The sequence below is a fragment of the Phyllostomus discolor genome, chromosome 11 (assembly GCF_004126475.2).
Source record: "Phyllostomus discolor isolate MPI-MPIP mPhyDis1 chromosome 11, mPhyDis1.pri.v3, whole genome shotgun sequence".
In the NCBI taxonomy this organism is placed as follows: domain Eukaryota; kingdom Metazoa; phylum Chordata; class Mammalia; order Chiroptera; family Phyllostomidae; genus Phyllostomus; species Phyllostomus discolor.
In genome coordinates, this window is record NC_040913.2 from 48895165 (window position 1) to 48921034 (window position 25870).

Below are 25870 nucleotides of genomic sequence, written 5' to 3' on the forward strand. Positions count from 1 at the left end.
ATGAAATAGAGGCAACTCAACTATCAGATATTGAGTTCAAAGGAATGGTTATCAGGAAGCTTAATGAGCTCACAATGAGCTACCAGAAACTACAGGGAAACTACAATGAACCCACTGCAAACTATATCAACATGAAAAAGGAAATAGAAACTCTCAACAAGGGCCAAGAGGAAATGAAGAATACAATTTGTGAACTGAAGAACACAGTAGAAGGAATGAAAAGCAGGATTGATGAAGCAGAAGATTGGATCAGTGAGCTAGAGGACAAAGTAGAAAAAAACACCCAGAAAGAGCAAGAAAATGAAAGGACCCACCAAAGAACCAATACCCAAGAGAGACCACATAAATAGCATAAAGGGAATCCCAAGAGCATCCAGCTCAGGAGATCAAGGAAACTGCACCACTTAATCTCACAGGTTTGCTATCACAAAGGGTCACAGGATAAACACAGGAAGTTAAAGCAGGAAGTTAAATTTAAGAAACAGAAATGAACAAGAAGAGTCACATAAAAAGGGGAGACAAAGAAACAACCCCAATCTGAAATAAAGGAAGGACCCCCAGAAGAGTGATAAATGAAATTGAGTCAAGTTAACTATCAGATATTGAGTTCAAAACAATTGTTATAATGATATTTAAGGAGCCCAGTGAGAACCTCAAGGAACTGCATGGAAGCTAGTAGGAGCTTACTTGGAACTATACCAGCTTGAAAAAGGACATGATAGTTATTAATAAAAGCCAAGAGGCAATGAAGAATATAATATCTAAAATAAAGAATACATTAGAAGGATTTAAAAGCAAGCAGTGTAGATGAAGCAGAAGATCAAATTAGTGAGCTGAAGGACAAGGTAGAAAAAAAAATCCTACACAGTAAGAAAAGGACAAACAGACTAAAAAAAATGAATACAGGTTAAGGGAACTGCAGAACAACAGGAAACATAATAATATCAGTATAATAGGGATACCAGAGGGAGAAGATGAAGACCAAGGGATAGAAAACTGGTTTGAAAAAGTAATTATGGAAAACTTCTCTAATTTGATGAGAGAAAAAGTCACACAAATCCAGGAAACACAGCTCCAATCAAGAGGAATGCAAAGAGACCCACTTCAAAACACATCATAATTAGAATAGCAAAATTCAAAGATAAAGATAGATTCTTAAAGACAGCAAGGAAGAAACAGACAGTGACATACAAGGGAGGTCTGATAAGGCTAGTAGCTGACTTCTCAACAGAAAAACTACAAGCCAGAAGGGAATGGCAAGAAATATTCCAAGTAATGAAAAGTAAAGGCCTGCAACCAAGACTACTCTTCCCAGCATTGCTCTCATTTAAAATAGAAAGTGAAATAAAGTGTTTCTCAGATAAAAAGAAAGGAGGCTAAAAGAATACATCTTTACCAAACCAGCAATACAAGAGATATGAAAGAGACTGCAAAAGAAGGTGAAGAAAAGGAGGGGCATAGGTACAAAGAGAACAATGGCAAGGAATGTATACCTATAAATAATAACTTTAAATATAAATGGATTAAATGCAAAAAGATTAAATGCTTGAAACAAAAGGCATAGGGTATCTGAATGGATAAGAAAACATGACCAGCATACATGCTATCTACAAGATATCCAACTCAGAACAAACGATCTACACAGACTGAAAGTGAAGGAATACAAAAAAATATTCCAAATAAGTGGATATGAAAAAAGTAATAGGGTAGCAATACTTGTATCAGAGAAAATAAATTTCAAAGCAAAGGCTATAGAAAGAGACTAAGAAGGACACTACATAATACTTAAAGGAATGATCTATCAAGAAGATATACCCTTGTGAACATATATGCACCCAGCATAGGAGCGCCTAAATATATAAGAAAAATCTTGGAGGACTTCAAGAGAGATATTGACAACACACTCATCATAGGGAGCTGTTACACCTGACAGTCAGCAATGGATAGAATTTCCAAACAAATATCAACAACATTGTGGCATATGACAACACTCTAGATCAAATGGACTTAATTGATATATACAGAATCCTTCATTCCCCCCAAAGCAAAATATATATTCTTTTAAATGCACATGGGACATTTTCAAAGATAGACCACATGGTGGGATAAAACACAAGCCTCAACAAATTCAAGAAAATTGAAATAATATCAAGCACCTTTATGGATCAAAATGACTTGAAACCACATACTGACCTCAAGGAAAAAACACACAAAAAATTGAAAACATGGACTGCATAAAATGAATGGGTTAACAATGAGATCAAGGAAGAAATCAAAACATTTTGGAAACAAATAGAAATGAACACAAAACCATGGAGCATAGCAAAGGCAGTCTTGAGAAGGAAGTTCATGGCAATACAGCCCTACCTAAAGAAAATAGAAAAATCTCAAATAAGCAACCTAAATCCACATCTACAAGATCTAGAGGAAGAACAACAAACAAAACCCAGAGGGAATAAAAGGAAGGAAATGATCAAGATCAGAGCAGAATTAAATGACATAGAGGCTAAAACAAAAATTCAAAAGATCAATAACTCCAGGAGCTCATTCTCTGAAAAGATAAACAAAATTGACAATCCTTTAACCAGATTCATCAAGAATAAAAGAACAGAGGACCCCAATAAATAAAATCGGAAATGAAATTACAACCAATACTACAGAAATTCAAAGGATTGTAAGAAACTACTATGAACAACTATATGTCAAGAAATTGGACAGCCTGGGCAAAATGGATAAAATTCTAGAAACATACAACCTTCCAAAACTGAATCAAGAAGAAGCAGAAAGCCTGAATAGGCCAATAACAACTAGTGAAATTGAAGCAGTAATCAAAAAACTCCAAGCACACAGAAGTCCTACATCAGAGTGCTACACAGGCAAATTTTACCAAACAATAAGGAAAGAACTAATCCCTATCATTCTCAAACTACCCCAAACTCTTGAAGGAAGAAGAAGGAAGACGAAGAAGAAGGAAGGAAGAAGAAGGAAGATTTCCAAACTCTTTTGGCAAGGCCACTATTATCCTAATTCCAGAACCAATTAAAGACACAACCAAGAAAGAAAACTACCGGCCAATATCTCTGATGAACATAGATGCTAAAATCCTCAACAAAACATTGGCCAACTGGATCTTGCAATACATTAAAAAAAACCTCACACCTTGATCAAGTGGGATTCATCCCAGTGATGCAGGGATGGTATAATATTTGCAAATCAATAAATGTAATACACTACATAAACTAAATGAAAGACAAAAATCACATGATCATATCAATAGATGTGGAAAAGCCACTTGATAAAGTACAGCACCCATTTGTGATAAAACAAAAACATTCAGCAAAGTGGGAATAGAGGGAGCATACATCAATTATTTGAAGGCCATAGATGAGAAATTTACAGCCATCATCATACTCAACAGGCAAAACTAAATACTTTTCCCCTAAGATCAGGAACAAGACAAGGGTGTCCATTCTCACCACTTATATACAACATAGTATTGGAAGTTCTAGCCACAGTGATCAGACAAGAAGAAATAAAAAGCATCAGTTTGGAAAAGAGGAAGCAAATCTGTGATTATTGGAAGATAACATTAAAGAGTACATAGAAAGCCCTATAATGTCCTCCAAAAAACTACTTGACGTAATTAGTGAAATTAGCAAAATAGTGAGATACAAAGTCAATATTCATAAATTGAAAGTATTTTTAGACACCACCAATGAAATATTAGAAACAGAAACTAGGAAAAAAACCACTTACCATAGCATCAAGGAAAAGAAAGTATCTAGGGAGAAACTTAACCAAGGAGGTAAAAAATCTGCACTCAGAGAACTATAGAACACAGAAGAAAGAAATAAAGGAAGATACAGATAAATGGTAGAATAAACCATGTTCATATATTGGAAAAATTAACATCATGAAAATATTTGTACTACCCAAAGCAATCTATAGATTCACCACAATCCTTAATAAAATATAATTCATATTTCATAGATCTAAAACAAATATTTCAAAAATTTATATGGAATCATAAACAACCCATAATAGCCTCAACAATTTTGAGAATGAAAGAAAAAAGTAGAAGGTATCATAATACCTTATATCAAACTGTACTACAAGGCCACTGTAATCATAATAGTCTGGTACTGGTATAAGAACAGACACATAGATTAATGGAACAGAACAGAGAGCCCAGAAATAAACCTATGTCTCTATGGTAAATTAATATAAGACAAAGGGGCCAAGAGCATAAAATGGAGAAAAATAGACTATTCACTAAATGGTGTCAGGAGATCTGGTCAGGGACATGCAAAAAAACTGAAACTAGACCACTAACTTACACCATATTCTGGAATAAATTTGAGATGGATAAAAGACTTAAACATAAGTTGCGACATCATAAAAGTCCTAGGGGAATACATAGGCAGAAAAATTTCTGATATGCCATGAAGCAATATTTTGCTGATATTGCTCCTAGTGTGAGTATAAATGGAAAAAATAAAAAAAATGAGAATACATAAAGTAAAAGTCTTCTGCAGAGCTAAAGAAAATATCATCAAAATGAAAAGGGATTCAACCACATGTGAAACATATTTGCCAATGATATCTTGGACAAGGGTTTGATCTCCAGAATTTGTAAAGAACTCAGAGGACTCAACACCAAGAAGATAAACAATCCAATTAATATATAAAAAATGGGCAAAAGACCTAAACAGACACTTCTCCAAGGAGAACAGACGGAGGACCCATAGACATTTGAAAAGAGCTCAGCATCACTAGCCATCAGAGAGACTCAAATTAAAACCACAATGAGATTACACTTCACACTAGTCAGAATGGCAATCCTTAATAAACCAATAAGTAATGGGAACTGGCAAGGTTGTGGAAAACAGGCAACTGTAGTGCATTGTCGGTGGGAATGCAGATTGGTGCAGTCATTGTGGAAAACAATATGTAATTTCCTCCATAAACTAAAGATGGAACTGCCTTTTGATCCAGTGATCCCACTGTTGTGATTATACACTAAGAATCCTGAAACACCAATTCAAAAAACCTATGCACCCCAATCTTCATAACAGCATTATTTACAATAGGCAAGTACTAGAAACATTCTAAATGTCCAACAGGAAAGGAGTGGATCAAAAAACAATGGCACATCTATACAATGTAATGCTTCATGGAAGAAAGAAAGGAACCCCTTCCTTTCACTACGGCATCGATGGAACTGCAGAATATTATGCTAAGCGAGGTAAGGCAGTAGATATAAGACAAATACCATATGGTCTCACCTATAATAGGAACCTAATGAACAAAAACAATCTAACTATCACAATAGAACCAGAGGCATGGAAACATGGAACAGTCTCATAGTCACCACAGGAGAGTAGAGAGGGGGATAATGGTGGAAGGGGAAGGGACTAATCAAAGAACATATATGAATGACCCATGAACATGGACAACAATGTAGGAACTGACTGTGGGAGTAGAGGATGGACTGGACAGAGGAGAACAAAGGGAGAAAAATTGAAGTAGCAGTAATAGAACAATAATTTTTTTAATATATAAAAATAAAAAGCATCTAGAAAGTTCCTTTGCTGCTTCTGCTATGTGAAGTTACAATAAGAAGTCTGCAACCTGGATGTGAGTCCTCACTTGACCATGTGGCAACCTGATTTTAGGCTTCTAGACTGCAGAACTGTGAGAAATAAATTTGTTTTTATGTATGTATTTATTTAGTTAGTTTATAGCCCAAATGGACTCAGAGTAAAAGCCAAAAGAAACTTACTGTGGTTCTTCATCAGACCCTGTGTGCATACTCCCAGCCCCATTTCATTCTGACTTCATTTCCTACCTTCTTCCCATTCCCTTCCCTCCTGCCATACTAGCTTCTTGTCTGTGTTTTAAAAACCAAGCACTGCTACCTCAGAGACTTCAGCTTAACAATAACCCACAACCTTCAGACCAACTGCCTCAGAGACTTCACATATATTGCCCTTCTTCCTGGAACTCTCTTTCTGAAGTGTTCCCATATCTCATTTCCTTACTTTTCAAGTCTCTTGTTCAAGGTCATCTTGACAGAGGATCTTTCATGATCACCTGATAAAACACAGCAACATCAAATCTTCCATGATACTCAACTCATAAACATCATTTATTCTTCTTCATGGAACTATTAATCACCTGACACATTATATATTTATTTGTTATTTGTCTTTTTTCAACCAGAATGTAAACTCCATGACAGGAGGGACTTTGCTTTTTTACTGTTGTATTCTCAGTAGCTAGAAGTTCTGGGATATACTGGCTGCATGCTATGGCTAAAATTATGTTCCCCAAATAGATGTTGAAGTTCTAACCCTCCAAGTAACTATGAATGTGGCCTAATCTGGAGATAGAATCTTTTGGAATAATAAAGTTAAGGTGATATCATTAGGGTGGACCCTAACCCAATATAGCTATACCTGTATAAAAAGGGGAAGCTGATGTGAAGAGATACATGGAGAAGAAAAAACAAGCCAAGGAGTGGCTGAGGCTACCAGAACCTAGTGGAAAAGCCTGAAACAGATCCTTCCCTAGTGCCTTCAGAGCCAACATGGCCTTGCTGATATCTTGATTTCAGACTTCTAGCCTTTAGAACTAAGAGAATAAATTCATATTGTTCTTAGCCACTTGGTTTGTGGTTCTTTGTCACAGAAATCTTAGCAAAATAATATAATGCACAATAAATATTTATTTATCAGTGAATGAGTGAATGAATGAATGGCAGCATTAGAAAGGCCTGGTAGCCCATCATGATAATTCATGGAGGGTGTGTCAGAAGTGTCTACCTCTTCTACTTCCTAAAAGTTTGTGGCTGTCCATTTAGAAAGCAGAAAAATTTATTTTAGATTAGTGCACAATTTTTTCTTGGAAAATAATCTTAGTTTTGCTTTATATCATTCAAGTGAAAAAGCAACAAGAGTGTGGTCAGGAAGGTACTGGGGTAAAATCAATGTAATAATAGTAACACACTTACAGAAAGTTTACTATGCGCCAAACATTAATCTAGTACTTTACACATATTAACTCCTTTAATTCTCACAACAGCCCCCTGAAATAGGTCCTATTCTTAGCCCCAGCCTCCAGATAAGAAGCTAGCTAAGGCACAGAGAGGTTAAGTGACTTGCCCAAAGTTAGACAGCAATTAGACAATAAAGCTGGAATCTGAAGCTAGGCAGTCTGGCTCTACAGCTTGAAACACTCTTAATCTACCCACTAAGATTAGTCTTTTAAAATGTCCTTAGTTAGACCAACAGGGAGGAGATCAAAAGTTTGAGAACTGGTAAAGATGCAAACAGGTAGAGGAGAGAGGGGCCAAGGATGGAAGCAGAACATAATCTGGTAATGAGTGAAGATCATTTTGACAGTGAGAATGGCCACAGCACAGGATGGCTAATATTAAATTGTTTTCTGTGCTGTTTTGCATTGCAATTGCTCATCTGTTTTCATAAACTCCAACTCTCAGTGAAAGTCTGCTGCTTTGGGGATTAATGCAATAGGGAGGATAATCAGTGTATAGGGCCATGTAGTGCAGAAAAGGGTCAGCCCACTCTAGAGGTAAGAAACAGACAAGACAGGGAATTCAAGAATAGGATTTGAGTCAGAAGTTGTACTAAGAACCTGAGCTCTCTTACTCCCTGAAACTCTGGAGATATCACAGAGTATGCAGGGTATCTCACATCAATTTATTTATTAAAGAACAGGGTGCATGTAGCCTATAGGGACACTTAAAAACCTCCAAAAGATGCAAGCATATGTACCTACTTGGAAGGGACAGAGAAAAACTTCCATTCTGAAATGCATACATTTGTCTGGTAAACTGGGGTTTGGGAGGAAATATTGAAGACTAGCAGAGAACAGTGATCAGGCAAGAAGTAGTAAATAAGGAATGCAGATAAAGGAGAGTGGGAAGGCAAGCTGAGCCCTTTTTTTTTGCTCCACAGAACACATCTGGTATCAGGTTGTAGCTTTTTAAATTAATATTTTATGATTAAAAGTCCATTTTATTTATGTTAGGTGCTATCGAAATGTAGGAAAATAAGCTAGGTTCTTCATGCATAAACGTCAACAAAGCCTGGTGCACTTTTGTTTCAATACAGTGTGCCTAGTTCTTAGTTACAGGATTTGGTTCTAGTTTTAGCCAACAAGCACCTCCTCTGGGCAGTCTCAGTCTCCACCATGCATAGCCAGCCCTTCAGCAGATAGCACTTAGGCTGTATTGCCCTCCTGGACCTTCTTAAAATCCCCCTTTTATATAAATGCTGGCAACAATATTATAACAAGGAACATATTTCAAAACCACTAGCTCTGTTTATATTTCTGCAACCTTATTTTAGTAAATAATGCTCACCCCACCCCGATGCCTGACCGCCCGCCCCAGGTGCCCAGGTCCTGTTTTCCCCAGGACAATTTCCCAGGACAAGAGTGTGTTTCTAAAATACGAAACCAGGGGCTATTTGGGTGCCCTAAAATCAGCATGAGTTGAAACAAATATTTTCCTTATAGGGCCTTTCCACAGACAAACTGAATTAAAAGTCCAGAATGCTGCATTTTCCTTCATGCAGACTTCAACCTTTCTGACATCTGGAAAAAGTAGTTTGCTAGTTGGACCTTCCAGCAAAATTTTCTCTCAGTTGGATTCACATAAGACTATACTGCTCACTTAGAGTTTGGACAAGAGTGACACCTTTCCTTTTACTTGGCAATGCTAGAAGCTATTTGGATAAAAATAAAAGCCCTTGACAAAACATTAAGGAAATTGCCATACTTCTGCTGTGAAGGTGTGAGAGAGTGTTGCTCAGTCTCCTTACCAGAGCTGAAAAAATCTCTTAGCTCCACTCTTATCATCTCAGCCAGAACTGGGGTCTGAACTCCTGACTGTAAGAGTTGGCATCTTACAAGTTTAGTCCCAGAGTACAGAAGAGTGGAAACACAGGGAAGTCAGGTATCCAGAGGAGGATAACCTGGGATAAAAACCCTTTTTTCTTGGCTTTTAAAGGCCTGGGTGATGCAGACCTCCTGTAAATCCCACTCATAATCTCAAGGCAACAGTCAGCACCTCCTTTCCCTTAGCCTAGAAAAATTTTTCCGTAGAGGAGAATTTTGTAGATCTGATGGTGGTGGGGGGATTTAGCAAGAGAAAGGAGGAGAGAAACAGCATAGAAAAACCATCAAGATAAAAAAATTAGCACAATTTGTGAAGACAACCCATCTCTTGCCTCCTGTACACTCCCTGAGATTGCTTTTCCATTTTCTTCAATGAACAAGTTTCAAGTGAGACAAATTAGCAGGCTGCCATCACTTTCACTGAGAAACTGTCAAAAGATTAATAAATTTTTCCAATATAGTAATTCCCTTCAAATTGAGCTGATATTTTTTATCACATCAATGAATTTATGTTTCATTTGAAGTAGCCTAAGCTTTTGTTTTTGCCCTTTGAATGCCTCTTTCATATTGATCACTATCACATTTCTTTTTAAAAATGTGGTTGCTTGACTAGGTTATATAGATTTAAAACTTTTGAGTAAATCCTTCCAACACATAATTATTTTCATGCTGCTTTTCAAAATTCCTCTGTGTATTATTGTCTTCTTGTGCTTTGAATGTGGAGACAAAATTAGAGACAAGAAGAAAGATGACAGGTATTGTGTGATTCTCCCAAAAGGGGAGGAAGGTGAAGAAATACAAGTTGTTTTGTATAATGTGGAGAGAATTTAATGCAGGTAGAGTGAGAGTTTAAATTTCTTGGAATGAAAAGTGTTAACTACACACAGTTTTCATCATAGCACACAGTCTCAATGTGCCAAACATGAGATCACCACTCCACATCATGTTTGTCAGTGCCTTCTTTGCTCTCATCAATACACTTTTCTTTGGCTACTCTGTTCTTGATTTCTTTCTTTTAACCAAATCTCAGGAATTTTATACTATTTTTCTTCTACATGCGCTTAATTTTAAAAAAATTCACCTGTGTCATCTAGAGATAGATGGTATAGATAGACATAGACATAGACATAAACATAGACATAGACATAGACATAGACATCCGGTTTTGCGTAAGGTCTTGAGAAACCTGAAAACCATTAGGACTTCAAAAGGCTGCTTGATTAAGATGCCGCCCCTCCCCTATCATTTAAAAAGAAAAACTCTTCATTGTCTTATGACTATAAAGAACATATTTTTAGGCTTTTTATGGTTCCTTTAATGTCTGGCTTTTTTTTGGCATCACATAGGCAGAAGACAAGGGATATCTCCAGGGATTAAAAATTTGATTCTCCATTTTTAGCCCAAGTTCCAAATAGCTGACCCTAATTCATACTGTTAGAGTGAAACTCTTGCCTTCTTTCACTCCTCGAGCAAAATATCACTTAAAACTTTTGGTGTTGCCTACCTGTTTTCTCCCTACCTCCTCCCAGTTCATGGAAACAAAAGTTGCCCCTGTGTCAAGGAATTCAACTGTGCTGACCAGGTGCTATCTGGTGATTTGTCCTCTATCTGCTCTTCAGTGCTGATGACCTGGACATGAGTCTTGCCTGGCTCCCGCTCTTGAGAGGGCTACTCTGGACTCCTCTTACAACATCTGTCTCCATGGGGCAGGGTCCACATGACCATTCAAAGCCTGCATTCCCTCTTCTAGATTGCCCCCAGATAGTTGAGACCTAGGGCCATAGATGGCTGACCAAACAGCCCAAGCCCCCTTCCAGTGCTGTGGGCTATCTGGTGTCTGGCATTGAGGAGTGGCTGATGAGGGTAGTGTGGACATTGAGGGCACATCTTGGATGTTGACTGTCTGTAATTTTGGACAGAACCAGGAGAGGGAAGGACAGTAGGATGGCTCACAGGGCCTGGGAGCTGGGAAGCATTCCAGCTTTCTCTAAGCTGACCCTGTATTTAGAGAAGAACTCTCAGGAGTCTGGATTCTACATGTGTACTGGGCCTTCCAGGTTTATTTATCAAGACAGAATTATAGATACATTTAAGTTTGTTAGGCTACTCCATAACTTAGATATCTAGACCTACACTAAGTAGACCTTCATTTATGTTCTTGGTCCTAGGCCTGCTAGAACCCAAGTTGGGAACAGGCTTGCTCAGGACTGCAGTTTAGAGCAGTCTGATTTTGTTACTCAGGGTGAAAACTATTTGAGAGGGGTGCTTTCTGCTGAATGAAAAGAAGGCTAAAGGCTCAATCCCCAGCCCAGCCTAAAAGGTCTCTAAAACTTTTTCATGTCTGCCCCCTCAAGGAATATATTTCTTTCTCCAGAGGAAATGAGCTGTAACAATTTCAGAATCTGCCAGCCTCAGTAGTGGCACTAACACATACTTTGTTCATGGCACATCAGTGACCTTGCAAAGCTGGTTGGGCAGGAGGCCTGCTTTGTTTTATTACAATCATCACTCAAACCAAACTCAGTCTGTCACTTTACATAAGTACAGGTCTGCAGGAGACAAATCTTCCTTTCTCCACTTCAGCACAGATCCTAGCGCTGTTTGATTTCCAAAGCAGTGTTGATCTAAAATCAAAATCACTTGCATCATTTTAGGGAATGGTTAAATATCACTATGTTTCCCCCCTCTAAGTGAATTAAAAAGAAATATTTTCAAAATTGTGATTTTTTTAACCCCCCCCAAATAATATTATTAAATATTTTCATGCTGATGAAATAAACTTTTCAAAGTACTATGGAAAAAGTGGTTTTATTTAAATACCTTTAGCCAAAAAAGCATATGCTGCTGGTTAAGCAATGCAGAAGTGGAGACTTTCACAGGGCTTGTCTGCACATATTAAGGTCTATATTTTAGCCACTGGCCCCACCATTGACTCAGGACATGACTGCATTGGAAATCAGCAGGCAGGCAGGCCTATGTGTCCTGATCAGTTCTCAGAATGCATGCAGGTTTGCACAGGGTAGGGAAGGGACTGAGTGAATGACTGTTCAAATGCCTCTGCAAAAGCAGCCTGCAAAACTGTGCTGCAGGTTCTCAAGGCTTCAGGTATCAAAGTGTTGTCCAATTTATGGCTAATGCATACATTTCTATGTTCAGAGTACTCACAGATTCAGAGTCACAAATACCCGCCAAAGAAAATTACCCTTCTCTCTTCTCTGTAGTTACTTCATTGTATGGTGTCAGGAAATCTGATTATGGGTAAGTAGTATGTCCACAATCTTAGCATTAGCTATAATCCTCTGCAAAAGCAAAACTACAAACCTTACAGTAATCCTGGGTAAGCCCATGTGAGAAAAAGTTATGCATTCATTTCATAAATATTTATTGTGAGCCTACTATTTGCCAATCAGTGAGGGCAAGGGACAAGGGTCAGAAGGATGGGCTGAGCTGGAGCAAATGGAATGCTGGCTCTTGTTCTGGTTTTGTAGCATACCGAGTGACAGAATAGCTGTCTTGGTGAACATTATTTATTTCATCTTTCATCTCCACCAGTCTTGTCATGCAATTTGAGAGTGCTCAATGCCTGCTGCACACACTGGTTGTAAACTATGACAATAGGCTCAACAGGGTATTACACAATTTATTTCAACAGAAACATGATCTCTTACTAAGTACTATTCTATGCACTTGACAAATGTTCATTTCATCTTCTTAACCCTATGGGACACGTGCTATATTATTCTTTCCATATGACACATGGATAAGCCATATGTAAGATACAGAATAGTTAAGTAATTTGCACAAGGTCAAATAGTGAAGAAGTTGTAGAGCTTGGATTAAAATCTAGGCAGGGTGACCAGTCATCCTGATTTAACCAGTACTGATGGGTTTCCCAGGAAGTGAATCTTTCAGTGTTAAAACTAGGGCTGTCCCAGGACAAACAGAGATTGTTGTTGGTCACCCTAGAAGTACAGCTTCAAAATCCATGTTAGTTGTTAGAACTCATTACTTCTTCCTTAATTTTTTTCTGGAGTAATTGGCTAAAGGTCAGATTAATTCAAAGACTCCCATCTGGCTTCTGTTCCTGGTGGGTGAGAACATAGACTAGGAGATGTATGGCCTGTTGGGATTCTTTGAAAAGAGAGACCCTGTATGTTTTGGAGCCAACACTAAATCTATCAATCTTTACCACATCAATAGGTCTAGACACCTACCATGTACGTGGTCCTGAGAAGTGTGCATTGTCTTATGTTGCTTCTCTTGATCATGAAACAGTTACAATAATGACTGACAAATACAAACCCAACTTGTATTTGTTAGTTTTGAAGGATTTCAAATTGTAGTTTCAATTATAAAGTACTCAAGACCAGAAAGGAGGTTTTCCAGAGTGAGAATTAGCTTTGACTGCCATAGAAATTACTATAGGCTGGGTGACATAAGCAATAAACATTTATTACTCATAGATCCAAAGGCTGGGGGGGGGGTATTAAGAGATATAGTGTCTGGTGAGACCATCTTTCTGGTTTGTAGGTGGCTGTCTTGTATTCTCACATAGAGAAAAGCAAAGAGAGGAAACATGCTCTTTCATGTGTCTTAGAGAGGTATTAATCTTACCAAGAGGAGTCCACCCTCATGATCTCATCTAAACCTGATTCCCAAAACCCTCATGTCCACATGCCATTACACTGGGGTTTAAACTTTAAACATATAATTTTTGAGATATAAACTTTCAGTTCATAGCAATTTTCTGTCCCTCCCTCCTCAGCCAGTGCTTGTGAGCAATCTGCAGGAGAAGACAGTACATTTTCTGACTAGACTGCTCATCTGCTTTGGACAGATATGGAACCCTTAGGTATTCAGTTCTTTGTGATGGATGATTTCTCTTCCTGCACCCTAAACCAGGAAAAAGACTCCTTGCTCTGTGAGTCATAATGCTATATAATGAGGCATTCCTGTTGGAGTCAAAGCAGAGAAGAATTTCAAATGCCCCAAGAATTGTTTTCAGAAAAAGAATCATCATTTGGGAGAGAGGAAGATGGTGTTGGGGTAGGAGGGAGTAGATTCCACTCCCCCCTACACACGGGAGAAAATCCTAGCCAATCTATGGAGTAAAAGCGCAAACAACCAGCAGTCTCTCAACATATGAAAATAAGGGACCAAAAATTGTAGCAGAACTGAAAAATCAGATGAGTAGGTGGAGGCAGTGAACACTAGGATACCCACTGGAAGGGGAAACCCAACAACAAAGGAACCACTAACATAACAACAGAAGAAGGTGAAGGAGGGAATGGAAACCGCACAAATCTCACTCCAGGACCTATCTGGAAATACAACTAAATAATAGATGCACTACCCAGTATAAACAACTGAACAAGAGCAAGAGAGAATCCTCAAAACATTCTACACATGGAAGAACCAGCTTCAACACAACCAACCCTCACAAGCAAAACAAACTACAAGAGGTGGTGGACAGAGTGACCCTTAGTTAAACAGCTGGTGGGAAGGACCCACCAAAGAAAGACACAACAACAATCAAAACCCAAAGGAAAACATAGAGCCAACTTAATGACAGCCCAAGACCAGTGAGCTCGGGAGATCAAGGAGACTGCACCACTGAATCTCACAGGTATTCTACCACAGAAGTTCACACCATAAACCCAGGGATCCAGAACAAACTAATTTAAGAAGCTGAGGCTAACAAGAAGAGTCTCACAAACAATAGGAAGACAAAGAAATAATCTCCAAATGAAAGGAAAGGAGGTAGCCTCAGAAAGAATGCTAAATGAAATAGAGGCAATTCAACTATCAGATATTGAGTTCAAAGAAATGGTTATCAGGAAGCTCGATGAGCTCACAATGAGCTACCAGAAACCACAGGGAAACTACAATGAACTCACTGCAAACTATATCAACATGAAAAAGGAAATAGAAACTCTCAACAAGGGCCAAGAGGAAATGAAGAATACTATTTCTGAACTGAAGAACACAGTAGAAGGAATGAGAAGCAGGATTGATGAAGCAGAAGATCGGATCAGCGAGCTAGAGGACAAAGTAGAAAAAAACACCCAGAAAAAGCAAGAAAAAGAAAAGAGGCTCAGAAAGAATGAAGAGGGATTAAGAGAAATTCAAGGCAATATGAAATGTAATAGTGTTTGTATAATGGAGATGCCATAAGGAGAAGAAGAAGAGTAAGGGATAGAAAGCCTATTCGAAAAAGTAATGATGGAAAACTTCCCTAATTTGATGACAGAAAAGTCACACAAATCCAGGAAACACAGAGAGTCCCAATCAAGAGGAATCCAAAGAGGCCCACTTGAAGACATATCATAATTAAAATGGCAAAGTACCAAGATAAAGAGAGAATCTTAAGAGCAGCAAAGGAGAAACAGGAAGTAACATACAAGGGAGCCCCAATAAGGTTAGCAGCTGACTTCTCAATGGGAACGCTCTAAGCCAGAAGAGAATGGGAAGAAATATTCCAAGTAATGAGAACCAGAGGCCTGCAACCAAGGTTACTTTACCCAGCAAGAATCAAGATAGAAGGCCAAATAAGGAGCTTCCCAGACAAAAGAAGTTGAAAAGAATACACCTCCACCAAACCAGCTCTGCAAGAGATGCTAAAGGGACTACTTTAAGGAAAGGAAGGAAAAGAGAGAGAGAGAGAGAGAGGAGCACAGGTACAAAAATGGCAATGACAAAGTACCTATCAATAATAACCTTAAATGTAAATAGACTAAATGCTCCAATCAAAAGACATAGAATAGCTGAATGGATAAGAAAGCATGTACCACACATATGTTGCCTTTAACACACCTGCCTCAGAACAGCAAAAGACCTACACAGGCTGAAAGTGAAGGGCTGGAAACAAATTTTCCAAACAGACAGGAAAAAAAAAAAAAAGGCTGGGATAGCAATGCTCATATCAGAAAAAAATAGACTTCCAAAAAAGGGCCATAAAGAGAGACCCAGAAGGTCATTAAATAATACTCAAGGGAAGATCCAACAAGCAGACATAAATATTGTAAATATATATGCACCCAACATAGGAGCACCCAAATACTAAAGAAAATCTTAGAGGACTTCAAGAAAGATATTGACAGCAACACAATTATAGCAGGGGATTTTAACACCTCACTGTCAAAAATGGACAGATCTTCCAAACAAAATATCAACAAGATATTGCATTATTGAACAATGCCCTAGATGAAATGAGCTTAACTGATATATATAGAGAGCCCTTCATTCCAAAGGAGCTAAATGCACATTCTTTTCAAATGCACATGGAACATTTTCAAAGGTATACCACATGATAGGACACAAAGCATGCCTCAACAAATTCAAGAAAATTGAAATCATACCAAGCATTTTCTCAGGTCACAAGGGACTGAAACTAGGAACTAAACCCAAGGGATAAAACACGAGACACTCAAACTCATGGATATTGAATAACATGCTATTCAACAATGAATGGGTCAAAATGAAATTAGGGAAGAAATCATAAAGTTCCTGGAAATAAATGAAAATGAACTCACAACAACACAAAACTTATGATACACAGAGAAGGCAGTCCTGATAGGAAAGTTCATAGCAATACAAGCCTACCTAAAAAAAGACAGAAATATTTCAAACAAACAACCTAAACCCACGCCTACAAGAACTCGAGGAACAACAACAAAGACAGCCCAGAGCAAGTAGAAGGAAGGAAATAACCAAGATCAGAGCAGAATTAAATGAAATAGAGACTAAAAACACAATACTAATAATCAATGAATCCAGGATCTGGTTCTTTGAAAAGATAAACAAAATTGAGAATTTTGGCTCATCAAGAAAAAAAGAGAAAAGATCCAAATAAACACAATCAGAAATGAAAGAGGAGAGATTACAACTGACACCACAGAAATACAAAGGATTATAAGAAATTACTACGAAGAACTGTATGCCAAGAAATTTGAAAACCTGGGTGTAATGGGCAAATTTCTAGAAAAATATGATCCTTCAAAATGTAATAAGAAGCAGAAAGCCTGAACAGACCAATAGCAGTGGATGAAATTGAAGCAGTAATCAAAAAAGTCCCAGCACACAAAACCTCTGGACTAGATGGTTTCACAGGGGAATTCTACAAAGCATTTAAGGAAGAGCTAACCCCTATCCCTCACAGACTATTCCAAAAAATACAGAGTAACAGAAGACTCTCAAACTCCTTTTACAAAGCCAATATTATCCTAATCATAAAACCAGGTAAAGACACAACAAAGAAAGGAAACTTCAGTCGTAGATGGACCTAGATGCCAAAATCCTCAACAAAATATTGGCAAACCACAACCAACAATAAATTAAAAAGATAATACACCATGACCAAGTGGGATTCATCCCAGGGATGCAAGAATGGTTCAGTATTTGCAAATCAGTAAATGTAATACATCACATAAACAAAGGAAAGACAAAAATCACATGGTCATATCAATAGATGTGGAAAAAGCTTTTAATAAGGTGCAGCACCCATTTATGATAAAAAGACACTCAGCAAAATGAGAATAGAGGGAGCATTCCTCAACATAATAAAGGCCACATATGAGAGACCTACAGCCAACATCATACTCAATGGGCAAAAACTAAAATCTTTTCCACTAAGATCAGGAACAAGACAAGGTTATCCACTTTCACCACTTCTATTTAATATAGTATTGGAACTTTTAGCCACAGTGATCAGCCAAGAAAAAGAAATAAAAGGCATTCAAATCAAAAAGGAGGAAACAAAACTGTCATTGTTTGCAGATGACATGATATTGTACAAAGAAAATCCTATACACTCTGCCAAAAAAAACTGCTCGACCTAATAAACAAATTTGGCAAAACGGCTGGATACAAAGTCAATATCCAGACATTTCTGTATACCAACAATGAAACAGCAGAAGCAGAAATCAAGAAAAAAAATCACATTCAATATAGCAAAAAGAAAAATAAAATACCTAGGAATAAATTTAACCAGGTAAAAGACCTGTATGCAGAAAACTACACAACACTGAGGAAAGAAATCAAGGAAGACACAAACAAATGGGAACACATATCATGTTCATGGATTGGAAGAATTAACATTATCAAAATGTCCATGATACCCAAAGCAATTTACACATTCAATGCAATACCTATTAAAGTACCAATGTTATATTTCAAAGACATAGAACAAACACTTCAAAAATTTATATGGAACCATAAATGACCCCAAATAGCTGCTGCAATTTTGAGAAAGAAAAGCAAAGTAGGAGGGATCACAATACCTGATACCAAACTGTATTACAAGGCCACAGTAATCAAAACAGCCTGGTACTGGCATAAAAACAGACAGACTGATGGAACAGAACACAGAGCCCAGAAATAGACCGAAGTGTCTACAGTCAATTAGCATTTGACAATGGGGGCAGCAACATAAAATGGAGTAAAAATAGCCTCTTCAAAAACTGGTGTTGGGAAAACTGGACAGCTACATGAAAAAAAATGAAACTCAAGCACCAACCTTACACCATACACAAAAACAAATTCAAGGGGTATGAAAGATTTAAATATAAGCCATGACACTATTAAAGTCCTAGAGGAGAACATAGGCAGGAAAATCTCAGATATTTCATGCAGCAACATTTTTACTGATATGTCCCCCAGAGCAAGGGACATAAAGGAAAGAATAAACAAATGACATCTCATAAAAATAAAAAGCTTCTGCACAGCTAAAGAAAATAGTATCAAAAGAAAAAGAGAACCAACTGTATGGGAAAACATATTTGCCAATGATACCTCAGTCAAGGGTTTAATCTCCAAAATATATAAAGAATTTACATGTCTCCACTCTAAGAAGACAAGCAACCCTATTAAAAAATGGGCAAAGGACTTGAACAGACAATTCTCCAAGGAGGACATACAGAGGATCCAGAGGACATATGAAAAGATGCTCAATATCACTAGCTACCAGAGAGATGCAAATTAAAACCACAATAAGATACCATTTCACACAGCTCAGATGGCCATCATAAACAAAGCAACAAACAAGTGTTGGAGAGGTTGTGGAGAAAAAGGGACCCTAGTACACTGTTGGTGGTATTGCAGACTAGTACAACCACTATGAAAAACAGTATAGAATTTTCTATAGAAGACTAAAAATGGATCTGACTTTTGACCCAGCAATTCCACAGCTAGCATTATATCCTAAGAACCCTGAAACATCAGTCAAAAGAACCTATGAACCCCAAAGTTTATAGCAGCACAATTTATAATAGCCAAGTGTTGGAAGCCACCTAGGAGCCCATCAGTAAAATGAATGCATCTAAAAAACTTGGTACATTTACACTATGGAATTCTATGCAGCAGAAAAAAGGAACTCCTATTCTTTGCAACAGCATGGATGGAACTGGAAAGCATTATGCTTAGCAAAATAACCCAAGCAGTGAAAGAGAAATACCATATGATCTCAACTTCAACAGGAACCTAAACAACAAAGCAAAGAAACAAGCAAAATATAACCAAGGACACTGAAATAGAGAACAGCCTGACAGTGTTCAGAGGGGAGAGAGAAGGGAATTTCAGGGGAAAAGGGGAAGGGTTTACAGGAACAAGTGTAAAGGACACATGGAAAAAACTAGGGGTGGGTGAAAATGGGAGGGAGGTGCAGAGGGCTGGGTGGGTGGGCTGGAATGGGAGCAAAAGATAGAAAATTGTACTTGAACAATAATTAAAATAAAATTATTAAAAAAATAAAAAATAAAAAAATAAATCATCATCTGGTCATAACTTCCACACATGTTCCCTATAAATATCCACCTACTTCTCATTTTACAATTTTCTTTTGTGCCATATAACTCAGGCTCAGACAGCTTCACCACTTACTGTTGTGTCATTCTATCTGAAACTTGGTTTCCTCATCTCTAAAACAGGGATATTAATGTCTACCTCAGGTGACTGGCTATAATATGGGTAATGTGCTATGCTTATTGTCTTGCCCAGAATTGATACTTAAAACATGGTGCCATGAGTAACTTACAGACAGAGATAAAGCTTGAGCATCCATTGGTAATCCACACATGTTTTGTGTAGCAATTAAAGTAAAAATGTATTTTTATTGTTGTTCAAGTACAGTTTTCTGCATTTCCCCCATACCTCCTCCGAACCCCACTCATCCCCCATTCACCCTCAATGCTACCCTCTATGATTTTCTCCATGTGTCGTTTATAAATATTCCTAAAAACCATTCCCCCATTATACCCTCATTACCCCTCCCACCTCTCCCGTGGTTACTGTCAATCTGTTCTTAATTTCAATGTCTCTGGTTCCATTTTTGCTCATTCGTTTGTTCTCTTATTAGGTCCAATTATATGTGGGATCATATGGTTTTGCCTTTCCCTGCCTCGCTTACTTCACTTAGCATAATACTCTCCTGTTCCATCCATGTTGTCTGAAAGGGTAGGAGCTCCTTCTTTCTGCTGTGTAGTATTCCATTGTGTAAATGAACCACAGTTTTCATTTACTGATGGGCTCTTAGGTTGTTTCCAACACTTGGCTATAGTGAATTGTGCTGCTATGAACATTGGGGTGCACAAGTTCTTTTGAATGGGTATTTCAGGTTTTTTAGGATATAATCCTAGCAGTGGAATTGCTGGGTCAAAAGGTGGTTCTATTTTTAGTTTTCTGAGGAAATTTCATACTGTTTTCCTTAGTAACTGCACTACTCTACATTTCACCAACAGTGTACTAAGGTTCCCTTTTCTCCACATCCTGTCCATAACTTGATGTTTGTTGATTTGTTCATAATGGCCATTCTGACAGGTGTAAAGTGGCATCTCATTGTGTATTTTTTGTAAGATTTTACTTATTTATTTTTAGAGAGAGGGGAAGGGAGGGAGAGAGAGAGAAACATCAATGTGTTGTTGCCTCCCTCATGGCCCCCACTGGGGACCTTGCCCACAACCCAGGCATGTGCCCTGACTAGGAATCGAACTCACAACCCTTTGTTTTGCAGCCTGCATCCAATCCAATGAGCTACACCAGCCAGGTCATTATGGTTTTAATTTGCATCTATCTGATGGCTAGTGATGCTGAGCATCTTTTCATATGTCTCTGGGCCCTCTGTATGTCCTTCTTGGAGAAGTGTCTCTTCAAGTTCTTTGACCATTTTTTAATTGGGCTGTATGTCTTCCTGGAGAGGAATCATGTGAGTTCTTTATATATTTTGGAGATCAAACCTTTTTCCGAGGTATCATTGGCAAATATATTTTCCCATATGGTTGGTCCTCTTTGCATTTTAGTGGTGTTTTGTTTAGCCATGTAGAAGCTTTTTATTTTGATGAGATACCATTTGTTTATTCTTTACTTTATGTTCCTTGCTGTAGGAGACATATCAGTTAACATATTACTGTGTGGAATATTTGAGATTTTCTTATGCTGTCATGACTTATATTTAAGTCTTTTATCAACCTTGAATTTATTTTTGTGTATGGTGTAAATCGGTGATCAAGTTTCATTTTTTTTTTTTTGCATGTAGCTGTCCAGGTCTCCCAACACCATTTGCTGAAAAAGCTATTTTTACTCCATTTTATGATTCTCCCCCCTGTGTTGAATATAAATTGACCATAGAGACTTGGATTTATTTCCAGGCTCTCTAATCTGTTCAGTTGGTCTATGTGTCTCTTCTTCTTCCAGTACCAGGCTGTTTTGATTTCAGTGACTTTGTACTACAGTTTGATATAAGGCATTGTAATCCTCCTACTTTGTTCTTCATTCTCAGTATTGTTGCAACTCTTTGGGGTCATTTATGATTCCACACACATTTTTGAAATGTTTATTCTATATCTGTGAAATATGCCATTGGTACTTTAATAGGGATTGTGTTGAATCTATAAATGGCTTTGGGTAGTATGGGCATTTTGATGATGTTAATTCTTCCAATCCATGAACATGGTACATGCTTCTTTGGTTGTGTCTTCCTTAATTTCATTCTTGTGTTGTGTAGTTTTGTGAGCTCTTGTCTATTACCTCCTTGGTTAGGCTTATTCCTAGGTACTTTATTTTTTTTGTTGTTGTTATAGCAAATGGGATTTTTTCCCTGATTTCTCTTCCTGATATTTTATTGTTGGTGTATGAAAATGCCTTAAATTTCTGAATATTCACTTTGTATCCTTCTGTTTTGTCAAATTCACTTATTAAGTTGAGTAGTTTTTTGGTGAAGTCTATCAAATTTTCTAGGCACACTATCATTTCATCTGCAGACAATGACAGTTTTGGTTCCTGTTTTCTATTTTGTGTGCCCTTTATTTCTTTTTCTTATCTGATTGCTGTAGCTAGGACTTCCAATACTATGTTGAATAGATGTGGTGAAAGCAGACATTCTTGTCTTGTTCCTGACCTTGTTGGGAAAGCTTTTATTTTTTGCCCATTGATTACGATGTTGAGTGTAGGTCTCTCATATGTGGCCTTTATTATGCTGAGGAATGTTCCCTCTATTCTCATTTTGTTGAGTGTTTTTCTCATAAATGGGTGTTGAATACCATATCAAATGCTTTGTCCTCATCTGTTGATATGATCATGTGATTTTTATCTTTAATCTGTTTATGTGATATGGTATGTTTATTGATTTGTAAATATTGTACTATTTTTGTATCCCTGAGTTGAATCCCACATGATCATGGTGTTTGATATCTTTAATGTATTGCTGGATGCAGTTTGCCAATATGTTGTTGAAGATTTTAGTGTCTATGTTCATCAGCAATATTGGCCCGTAGCTTTCTTTTTTTGTTTTGTCTTTATCTGGTTTTGGGATCAGGATGACGCTGGCTTCATAAAAAGTATTTGAGAGTATTCTGTGTTCTTGGATTTTTTGGAATAATATGTGAAGTATAGGGATTTCCTCTTCTTTAAATGTTTTGTAACATTTTCCTGTGTAACTGTCTGGTACAGGGCTAATATGTTGGGTGTTTTTTATTACTGCTTCAATTTTGTCAGCTGTTATTGATATGTTCAGGCCTTCTGCTTCCTCTTCATTCAATTTTGGAAGATTATATTTTTCTAGAAATTTGTCAGTTTCACCTAGGTTTTCAAATTTCTTGGCATACCATTCTTCCTAGTAATTTATTACAATCCTTTGTATTTCTGTGGTATCAGCTGTAACCTCTCCTCTTTCATTTCAGATAGTACGTATTTGGGTCCTCTCTTTTTTTCTTGATGTGTGCTTAAAGGCTTGTTGATTTAGTTTATCTTTCCAAAGAACCAGTCCCTCAAATTATTGATCCTTAGAATTATTTCTTTCATCTCTATAGCATTCAATTCTGGTCTAATCTTGGTTATTTCCTTCCTTCTACTGGCTCTGGGCTGTCTTTGTTGTTCTTCCAGTGCTTGCAGATATATGGTTAGGTTGTTTATTTGAAATGTTTTTATCTTTCTTAGGTAGCCCTGCATCACTGTGAAATTCACTCTTAGGACTGCCTTTGCTGTGTCCCATAAGTTTTCCACAGTTGTGAGTTCATTTTCATTTCTTTCTGAAAACTTTTTGATTTCTTCTCTAATGTAATTCTTAACCCATTCATTGTTCAATAGCATACTATTGAATCCCCATGAACTTGACTGTTTTTGAGCTTCTTTTCTCAAGGTTGGATTTCAGTTTCAGCCCTATGTGGTTAGAGAAAATGCTTGGTATAATTTAAATTTTCTTGAATCTGTTAAGGCTTGTTTTGTGTCCTATCATATGATCTATCTTTGAAAATATTCTATGTGTATTTGGAAAGAATGTGTATTTTGTACTTTGGGTTGAAAAGCTGTCTCTATATCATTTAAATCCATTTGATCTAGGGCATTGTTCAATGCTGCAATATCTTTGTTGATCTTTTGATTGGAAGATCTATCCATTTTTTATAGTGCAATATTAAAATCCCTTACTATAATTGTGTTGCTGTCAATATCTTTCTTGAAGTCCTCCAAGATTTTCCTTATATATTTGGGTGCATATATGTTTACAATATTTATGTCTTCTTTATGGACCCTTCCCTGGAGGATTTTGAAGTGTCCTTCTGGTTCTCTTACTGTGTCCCTTTATTTGAAGTCTATTTTCTCTTATATGAGTAATGCTATCCTAGGTTTTTTCCCCTGATAATTTTTTGCTTGGAATATTTTTTCCAACCCTTTACTTTCAGTCTATGTAGGTCTTTTGTTTTGAGGTGGGTCTGTTGTGGGCAGCATATGTGTAGGTCATGATTTCTTATCGATTCAACTATTCTATGTCTTTTGATTGGAGCATTTAATCCATTAATATTTAAGGTTATTTTTGATAGGTACCTATTCATTGGCATATTACTTCCTTCTTACCTGTGTTTCTCTCTCTTTTACTCTTTTTCTTTCTTTTCTTAAAACAGTCCCTTTAGCATATTTTGCAGTGCTGTTTTGGAGGAGGTGTATTCTTTTAGCCTTGTTTTGTCTGGGAACTCATTATTTCACCTAACATTTTAATTGAGAGCCTTGTTGAATACAGTAGTCTGTGGTTGCAGGCTTTTGTTTATCATTACTTAAAATATTTCTTCCCATTCCCTTCTGGCTTGGAGGGTTTCCATTGAGTAGTCAGCTGTTAGCCTTATCAAGACCCCCTTGTATGTTACTTCCTGTTTCTCCCTTGTTGCCTTTAACATTCTCGATTAGTCTTTGAATTTTGCCATTTTAATTATGATGTGTCTTGGAGGGACCCTTTTTGGGTTTCTGTTGATTGGGACACTCTGTTCTTCCTGGATTTGTTTGACTTTTTCTGTCACCAAACTAGGGAAGTTTTCCATCATTACTTTTCAAAAAGGTTTTCCATTCCTTGCTCTTCTTCTTCTCCTTCTGGTTTCCCTATTATATGGATATTATTATGTTTCATGTGGTCCTGCAGTTTTCTTAACACCTTTCATTCTTTCTGAGACTTTTTTCCTTTTCTTGCTCTTTCTGTGTTTTTTTTCTACCTTGTTCTCCAGCTGTCTATTCAATCATTTGCTTCATCTTGACTTCTTTTGATTCCTTCTACTTTGTTCTTCAGTTTAGAAATTGTATTCTTCATTTCTTCTTGGCCCTTCTTGATAGTTTCTGCTTCCCTTTTCATGTTGATGTAGTTTGCATTGAACTCATCATAGTTTCCCTGTAGTTTTTGGTAATTCTCTGTGAGCTCATTGAGCTGATAACCACTGCTTTGCATTTAGTACCTGATAGTTGTCTTGCCTCTATTTCATTTAGCATTCTTTTTGAGGCTTCCTCCTTTCCTTTCATTTGGGGATTGCTTCTTTGTCTTCCCATTGTTTGTGAGACTCTTCTTGCTAGTCTCTGCTTCTTAAATTGATCTGTTCTGACCCCATTGGTTTATGGTGTGAACTTCTATGGTAGGTTACCTGTGAGATTCAGTGGTGCAATCTCCTTGATCTCATGAACTTGCTCTTCTTGAGCGGCAGTTTATGTTGGTCCTCTGGATGTATTTGGGTTTTGATTGTTATTAGGTCTTTCTTTGTGGGTCCTTCCCTCCAGCTGTTTGACTGAGGGTCACTGTGCTCACCACATCTTGTATGCTGTTGTGCAGGTGCAGACAGGTTGGGCTGAAGCTGGGTCTTCTGTCTGTCTGAGGTTGTAAGGCTTCTCTCTCACTGTAGTTCAGTTGTTTGTTGTGTGTAATTTCTCCACCATTTAGTTGTATTTCCAGATCAGTCCTGAATTGAGGTTATTGTGGCTTCCACTAACTTCTCTGCCATCTTGCCACCTCCAAAAAATGTATTTTTGAATTTATTGTGACTGTGTAATAACTTACATAGAACAGGTATGTAAGCATATACAGTGAAATGTCTCCCCCCTCAATAGTTGCTAGACTCCTCCTAGTTTCTTTCTCCAGAAATAAATGTGGTCTTTTCAGAGCCATATTTGGATTACATAAACAAAGGAATGTATTCTCTTAGTGTTTTTC